At 53.6% G+C, this 7,483-nt stretch overlaps 1 long non-coding RNA gene across 1 annotated transcript; it reads left to right on the top strand.

Moving 5' to 3' along the window:
• Positions 1 to 261: 261 nt before the first annotated feature.
• On the top strand, positions 262 to 6,352 carry LOC146430494 (uncharacterized). The gene is made up of 2 exons (XR_014855390.1): positions 262 to 602; positions 6,028 to 6,352. It is a non-coding gene; the product is annotated as an uncharacterized LOC146430494 (long non-coding RNA).
• The last annotated feature ends 1,131 nt before the right edge of the window (positions 6,353 to 7,483 follow it).

Below are 7,483 nucleotides of genomic sequence, written 5' to 3'. Positions count from 1 at the left end.
AGGATGCACAAATGTAGCCCTCCAGTAGCTGTGGTTTCATGAGCACAGCCCAGCCCTGCTCTCTGTGTTTGGGTGGCTGCAATGACATTCCTGGCCTTCACCTTTCCATGTGTGCCAAACTGGACTGGGGACACTTCCAGGCTCCAGTCCTGTTCAACAAGGAGCCTCACCCAGCACTTTGCCAATTCCTTCTCCTGGCCATTGTCCTCTTCAACCACCTGACACAGCACAAAGTCCTTCAGCCACAATATTAATAACTCCTCTGTGCTAAAAGCCATCTTTTCCTGCTCCCAGTCTGCCAATCCCCAAGTTCCTGACTCAGGACCTGTGGGAGAACATGTGCTCTCCCATGTCCCCTCCTGAAATGGCTCACTCCCTCCCACAGTGAATCCACCATGAGCCATGGGACATGAGAGGAGCCTCACTCCTGAACTGTTGGGGGTGTGTAAACAATCCCCAACCCTCAGGGGTTGGGGCTTCCACATGGATCATCCTCCTCCCACCAGGGACACGTGGAGAAGATAATTCCTGATGGGTCCAAGCACTGCCTTTCCCTCGGAGAGCCCATGGAATGGTCAGAACACAGACAGGTCTGAGTCCAGGTGAGGAGAGAGCAGGATCCTGGCAGGTGGGTGCTGGCAGCACCAACAGACATGGCAGAGTGCTGGAGTGTGGTGAGACAAGACCCAGACTCCTCAGCAGGTGAGAGGTTCCAGTTCCCTGGGGGATGTGGGTGCAAGCAGGGCTGGGAGCTGCCAAGGCCTGGGTGCACGGTGAAGGTAGTTTGGTGCCTGGGAAGGGCATGGGGTGGGATGGACATGAAATAATGGCTCAAGAACGAAGCCTTGTCCTCCCGGGTTTATCCTCGTGGATCACTCTGGAGGGAGGAGATGAAGGTCAGACCCCAGCAGGGTTTAACCCCCTGGGCAAGGCTTTGCCAGGCTGCCCTACTGTCCCATCAAACCCAGCCTGGCCCTGGGTCAGGGAAATTTCCTGGGAGCTGTGGCAGACAGACACCTCCTCTGCCAACTCCAGGGGTTTGGGTGCCCTGAACATCTCCAGGTATCCCCCACTGGAGCCCAAATCCTGGTCCTACAGCAGGGATGCTCTGCCTCCTTCTCCTCTCAGTGCTGACAATAAGAGCAGCTCTGGGAAGGTCAAGGAGTGTGAAAATATTGGCATGAATCAGTGGGAGCAAGATGGGAACCATTAGCAAATATTCTCAGACCTTTTTGTACTCAACACACTGAACCACAGCCCTGCCACAGCCTCAGTCCCCCCAAAGGTGGGAATACTTCCCAGAGGACCATGATGGGAAGTGGAATGTGAGACAGTGATACTACAAGAGGAGTGCTCTGATCCTCCCCAGAGTTTCAGTGGAGCTGGGAATTGTTTCCAAGCACTTGCTGTAGGAAACCCTGCGAGTTCACACACACAGAGCCTGATCCTGCCCTGCACACACCGGTGTTTCTGTGCTCCATAATCAGCAGCCTCGGGATGTTTCAAGGAAAACAGAGCTTCATTCATGACCTTGTTGTCCTGAGCCAGCAGCTTCCCCTCCCTGCCAGCTGCAGCCCGAGCTCTGCTGCCAGCCCCGGGCACGGGACACAGAGCAGTCACTCCCAGGCAATTTATCCCAGAAAAGGCAGGAAGGCACAGGGAGGAGTCGGGCTGGGGCAGGGAGAGCTGCAAGGTGCTTGGGCTGAACCATTCCCAGCTCCTGCTGGGGTCCCAGTGGGGAGGGGGCAAAGGCTGTACCCAGCGAGGAATTTTCCCGACTAGAAAATTGTGCTGAGCAGAGCTGGTGGAAGCTGCTGCCAAGTCCAGAGGGAGACATGAGAGTTCCTGGGAGGGATGGGAGTTCCTGGGTGCAGCCTGGTGCTCACCAGTCACACTCCTGGTGGCTGATGCATTCCAGCACAGGATTGGATGCTCTGGACTCATAGCAAAGGGGTTCCCTGTCTAGTCCAGACCAGTTCACTTCCAGATGTGGGAGTCTGGAATAACACAGAAGTTAAATCCCAGCACTGGTTGAGACCAGTCCTAGACTCTGCAAACACCTGTGAGCTGCCAGGCTCCTTCAGCAGGTGGGTATCAGAGCCACTGTCCCAGCAGAGCTGTTGGGCTGCTCAGGCTGGGGCTGTTCTGGCAGTTCTGCCTCAGTCAGTCGCTGCCAGGATGCTGGGAATTGCCAACACAGCAGGAATGGGGATGGCAAGCATCTCAGGGATGGATTATCCAAGGGATGGAGCTGGAGAGGCAACACCCAGGACAGCTCGGGAGACGGCAGGGCTGGGTGCTGGCAGGGGGACAACAGACCCGAGGGGAATAACTCCACAACTTCCCAGGGCTCAGGGTCTGCCTGCCTCCTCCAGACTACTCTGCCTGAGGTTCATCATGGGAAAAAGGGAAAACACCACATGGAGCACAGTCCACTGAATATTTGGCAGTCTAAGGGGGAGTCCCAGAGAATGGGGGAGTCCCAGAGAATGGGGGAGGGTCACAAAGAGGTGAAGGGGAGTCAGAGAGGTATGGGGGAGTCACAGATGGTCACCAGTGTCCTCAGCTCTTTGCTGGAAGGAATCTGATGTTCAGGGTGAGGTTTCTCCTGTCTCGATTTGGGGCACCCCAGGGTTATTCTTTTGTGCTCCCCCTTCGTAAACCCCCAGCTAAAGTTTGAAAGCTTCACAGGAAGCTCCCCCAGCCCCACCGGACCCAAAGGGCTCTTTTCATTATTCACAACAGATGGTTTGTCACCCCATCACCGTACACAGAGTTTGTCCCAACAACAACAGCTCTGTGATTGCTCTGGGCTGTTGTCAGAACTTGCTGAAAGCAGCTCAGGCCACAGCAAGCCCAGACCAGCCCTGACACTCCAGGTCAATGAAACACCTTTGGCTTCCAGCTGGGAATGACAAAAATGGTGTTTACTAGGCTGCACTGCCACCCTGGTCAGGGAGACACACAAACACCCATTACCACGATCTGGCTGCTCAATTCCATAGCAGAGGTGGTGCATTTCACCCCAGGGTTATACACAGGGCCTGTTTCCCTGGCACTGCAGACGCTGTGGGTACTCTGGGTTTCCCTGCAGGCACGGGATGAGGCCAGGATGGGTGTGATCAGCACCAGAGAGGGACAGGGAGCTGCTGAGCCCATTTTCCTGACCAGTCCAGCAGTGATATGCCAGGATCTGCCTTCCTCTGGCCGCACCAGTGCTGAGCACAAAGGCGCAGCTGTGAACTGTGAACCTTTCCCTGCCTTCCCCACAGTTTTCATTCAGAAATCACCTATAAATCATGGAATAATGGGATGGTTTGGGTTGGAAAGGCCCTTAAAGCTCATCTTGTTCCCCTCCCCTGCCCCGGGCAGGGACACCTCCCACTAGACCAAGTTGCTCCAAGCCCCATCTAGCCTAAATTAATCTTGGCTCGCTGCTCAAATTATGCTCACTTTAAACCCATGCATCTCATCTATTATTGGATATTCTCCAGCTCATTTTCACCCCTCCCTGAAGACCTTCCCCCTCCCTCTGACACATTTGAAAGGCTGTCTGATAAAAGCATGTGACTTCTGTACTGAATAATCACCTCCAACAAAAACCCACCTGTGAGCAAAGGGTTCCAGCAGGACCCAGGAGGGCTCAGGCTGCTCCAGCCCTGAGGGGAATTCCTGCTGGAAAGAGCCCTCATCTTCCTCTTGTTTAAACCAGACATGAGTTTCACCCAGGACATGGAGGTGCAGAATAAATTCCTTTCGGGTCAGCGTGGCAATCCCAGAGCCATCCCATCCACTGGGATGTCCCTGGAGCTCCAGGGGTCCCAAGGGTGCTCTGGGTGAGATGAGTGAAGGGAAGCTCCTCCTCTTCTCCTGCATTTCCAGTGGTGCAGTTTTTCTGCACAGCTGCTCCTTGAGCTGCTCAATGCTTTCCCACACTGCTGGTGACAATCAGAGCTGGCAGCAGCCCTGGGGACAGGGGAGGGACAGGAGGGGGATCCCAGCTGTGTCCCTGTGCCCTAGTGGCACACAGCAGTGCCCTGCCCATGACCAGCTGTGCTCTGCCCTGTCCTCACAGCCCATCCTGACCCACGAGGGGCAGCCAGAGGGGCAGATGGGGCCCAGCACAGCCAAGCTAAGAACCAACAATTCAATTTTTCCAACAATTCTATTTTTCACCTCACCCGGAGCACTCCTGGGGCCCCTGGAGCTGTCAAGCTCTTGGTAAATGTCCTCGTGGGAGAACATCCCAGTGACTGGGATGGCTCAGGGATTGCCATGCTGACATGGAATGGACTCTTCAGCACAGCGATGATGAGATGAGAGTGTGGGTGTGCCACACCTTGATCCACCTCCTTCTCCATCCCCTGCATGGACACCCAGCCCACCATCACCCTAACCAGGGAGCATTCCCAGCTCCGCACCAGGAACACTGGCAGGGAACAGGGACAGCTCTGGTGGCTTCAAGAGGAGCCCATGTGCAGCTCATTCTCTGCATGCAATGGATGCAGAGCTCCCTCATCAACTCCCGCCGCTCCAAACACTTGACTGAGGTCTCTGACAACATTATGCTGTCCAAAAATAATGAGATTTTAAAAATTAATCAACTCAGGCGCTGTTTATTTTCCTTTTTTTTTCCTTTTTTTTTTTTTTTGATGTTAGGAGTTGTGTTTCCAGCTTTTCTCCGCAGTCACAAGTTTGGCTCTGATGTGATTTCCATTCAGGACCAAATGTCTTGTGTAATCCCCTGACTCCTGCAGCTGGAGCTGTGAGAAAAGAACAGCTTTCTGAGGGCTGAATCATCAGAGCTGCCAGTCCTGGGCAGCCTTCTCTGGAAAGGAGAAATGATGGGGATGGGGATGGGGATGGGGATGGGGATGGGGATGGGGATGGGGATGGGGATGGGGATGGGGATGGGGATAGGGATGGGGATGGGGATGCTCCTGAGAACACTGCTGACTTGGAATTGGAAATTAATGAACCCCTTCACCTGCAAAGGCTTCACCTCTGGCTTTTGTGATCCTGCCTGTGGCACAGGGGGGGTTTCTGCTCCTCAGCAAATCCCAGGATATAACTCCTCACCATGGGATGGGACAGAGCATTCCTAGACCCACAGGCTAGGCAGGGTTTGAGGCTCTCACAGGGAAGTCAGGAGGACCTGCCTGGTCCTGCCTGCCTGCTGCTGCCATAGAGGGAAGTGACTTCTCTGCCTGTGATGGCAAAGCCAATGTGTGCTGGCTTTTGGCTGTGATGTGGAGCTGGGAACAGCCAAACAATCCTACATCATGGAATCATGGAATGGTTTGGGTTGGAAGGGATCTTAAAGCTCATCCTGTCCACCCTTACTGTGAGCGGGGACACCTTCCACTATCCCAGGTTACTCAGCGCTCCATCCAGCCTGACCTTGGATGCTTCCAGGGATGGGGAGACCTCAAAAGCTCGATGAATTTCAGTAAATTCATGCATTTGCCCAATGAGTAACACCAAATTCTCACTTGTCCTTTGCCCTTCTTCCACTGTGAGTTCACTTCCTCCCCATGCCTGTACTGCTGGGGACCCTTTATTTCCCCAAAGGAGCAGAGCAGGCTCCACAGCTGTCCCCCTCCTTGTCCTTACGTCACTGCTGTGTCCAGGACCGATGCCTTTCTGAGTGTTCACCACTGCAAAGGATGGGATTCAGTCCTGTGCTTCTCCTTCAGCCCCAGTCAGACAGATTTGCTGAGAAGCTCAACAAGACAATTGATTTTTTTCTTTCTGAAAGCTGAGAAGTGAGATGAAGAGGTTGCCCAGAGAAGCTGTGGCTGCCCCTGGATCCCTGGAAGTGTCCAAGGCCAGGCAGGACAGGGTTTGGAGCAGCCTGGGCTAGTGGAAGATGTCCCTGCCCATGGCAGGGGGTGGCACAGGATGAGCTTTAAGGTCCCTTCCAGCCCAAACCTTTCTGGAATTCTCTGAAGTCTCAACATAACATCCTTCTGCAATAAATGTGTGCTGACCCCTCTCAGTGTCCATTTCTTTTTGTTTGTACTCTAGAAACAAACAGGCCTGGAAAGGAGAGAGGCTGCTGCTGTCCCTGGAGATTCCTGCTTTCCCCAGGATGAACAGGAGTGTCCAGCCAGGTATCAGGGCTCCTGTCCAGCCCAGGACCTCTGCAGCCATGCGGGAGCAGCTCTGACTCATCCCGGCCTGGATCAGCTCCAGGATCTCTCCGCAGTCCCCAGAGCAAAGACCTTAAAGAAAAGGATCTTTGGTAAATGTCAACATTTGTGCACATATTTGTTTCCTGTTTTGTATCCCTGACAAACTGCACAGCCAGGGTTTGATGGTGCTGTGATGGATTAAAGTCAGTTTTATTCCTCTTTTGCTTTGCCATGCTGTCAGAATGGATAATGCAGATTCCCACACGGCAGCACGTCCCCCTGGGAGAAGAAAACCCTGACATCAGCCTGGCCGGATTCCAAGGTTCCTGCCAGCCCACTGCGAGGCAGGCAGTGCTCCAGAGCCGAGCATTGGGCTTGGGACTTGTGGCTGAAAAAGCAGCAGTTATAAACTCCCTGAACCTTGCTCCTTTGGGCTGGGGTGAGCCCTGGGCAGCCTTTCCCTGCTGACAGACACCTGCAGCGGGATTTGTACCTCAGCCAGGTGGGTGAAGAGCTGAAGCCCTGGGCCCAGCAGGGCTGGAGCAGGCAGAGAGCTCCTCACTGAGATGCAGGGACAGGTAAAGGTTTCTCAGATCACTGCTGAGCATAGAAAACTTTGCAATTTATAGCACAGCTCAGTTCACAGTCTGAGAGGCCCCAGAGGGACCTGTGTATGTAATACAGAAATACATCCATTCATAACATAAATTTGATTATGTATGAACATAGAGTCATTGAATAATTAAGGTTGGAAAAGCCCTCTAAGATCTTTGAGTCCAACCATGAATCCAGCACTGCCAGGACCACCAAACCCACCAACCCACCAACCCCTGTCCCCCAGCGCCACATCCACTAGTTTTTTGAACACTTCCAGGAATGATGATTCCACCACTGCTCTGGGGAGCCTGTTCTAATGCCTGAGCACCCTTTCAGTGGAGACATTTTCCATGATATCTAACCTGTCCCTCCCCTGGCCCAGCCTGAGGCTGTTCCCTCTCCTCCTGTCCCTGTTCCCTGGCAGCACAGCCTGACCCCCTGGCTGTCCCCTCCTGTCAGCAGTTGTGCAGAGCCACAAGGTCCCCCTGAGCCTCCTTTGCTCCAGGCTGAGCTCCTTTCCCAGCTCCCTCTACCACTCTTCATCAGACTTGTGCTCCATCCTCACAAGCCTTGTTATCCCAGTATTCATTATAGAGAAAATAATTCTCTTCAAAGAAAAAATTAATTCATTGAAGGGACAAAAAACTTTCCATCCACCTTCTGATTTTGCAGCTGGTCAAGGAAATGAGGAGAGATCCTGTCCAGCACAACCACTCTGAGTCCCTGGTGAGCCCAGTCCGTGGGGCATGAGC

The sequence above is a fragment of the Lichenostomus cassidix genome, chromosome 15 (assembly GCF_008360975.1).
Source record: "Lichenostomus cassidix isolate B80296 chromosome 15, HeHo_3.0, whole genome shotgun sequence".
Classification (NCBI taxonomy): Eukaryota; Metazoa; Chordata; class Aves; order Passeriformes; family Meliphagidae; genus Lichenostomus; species Lichenostomus cassidix.
The sequence above is the reverse complement of the archived record's forward strand: the minus strand, read 5'-3'. Positions and strand labels throughout refer to the sequence as shown.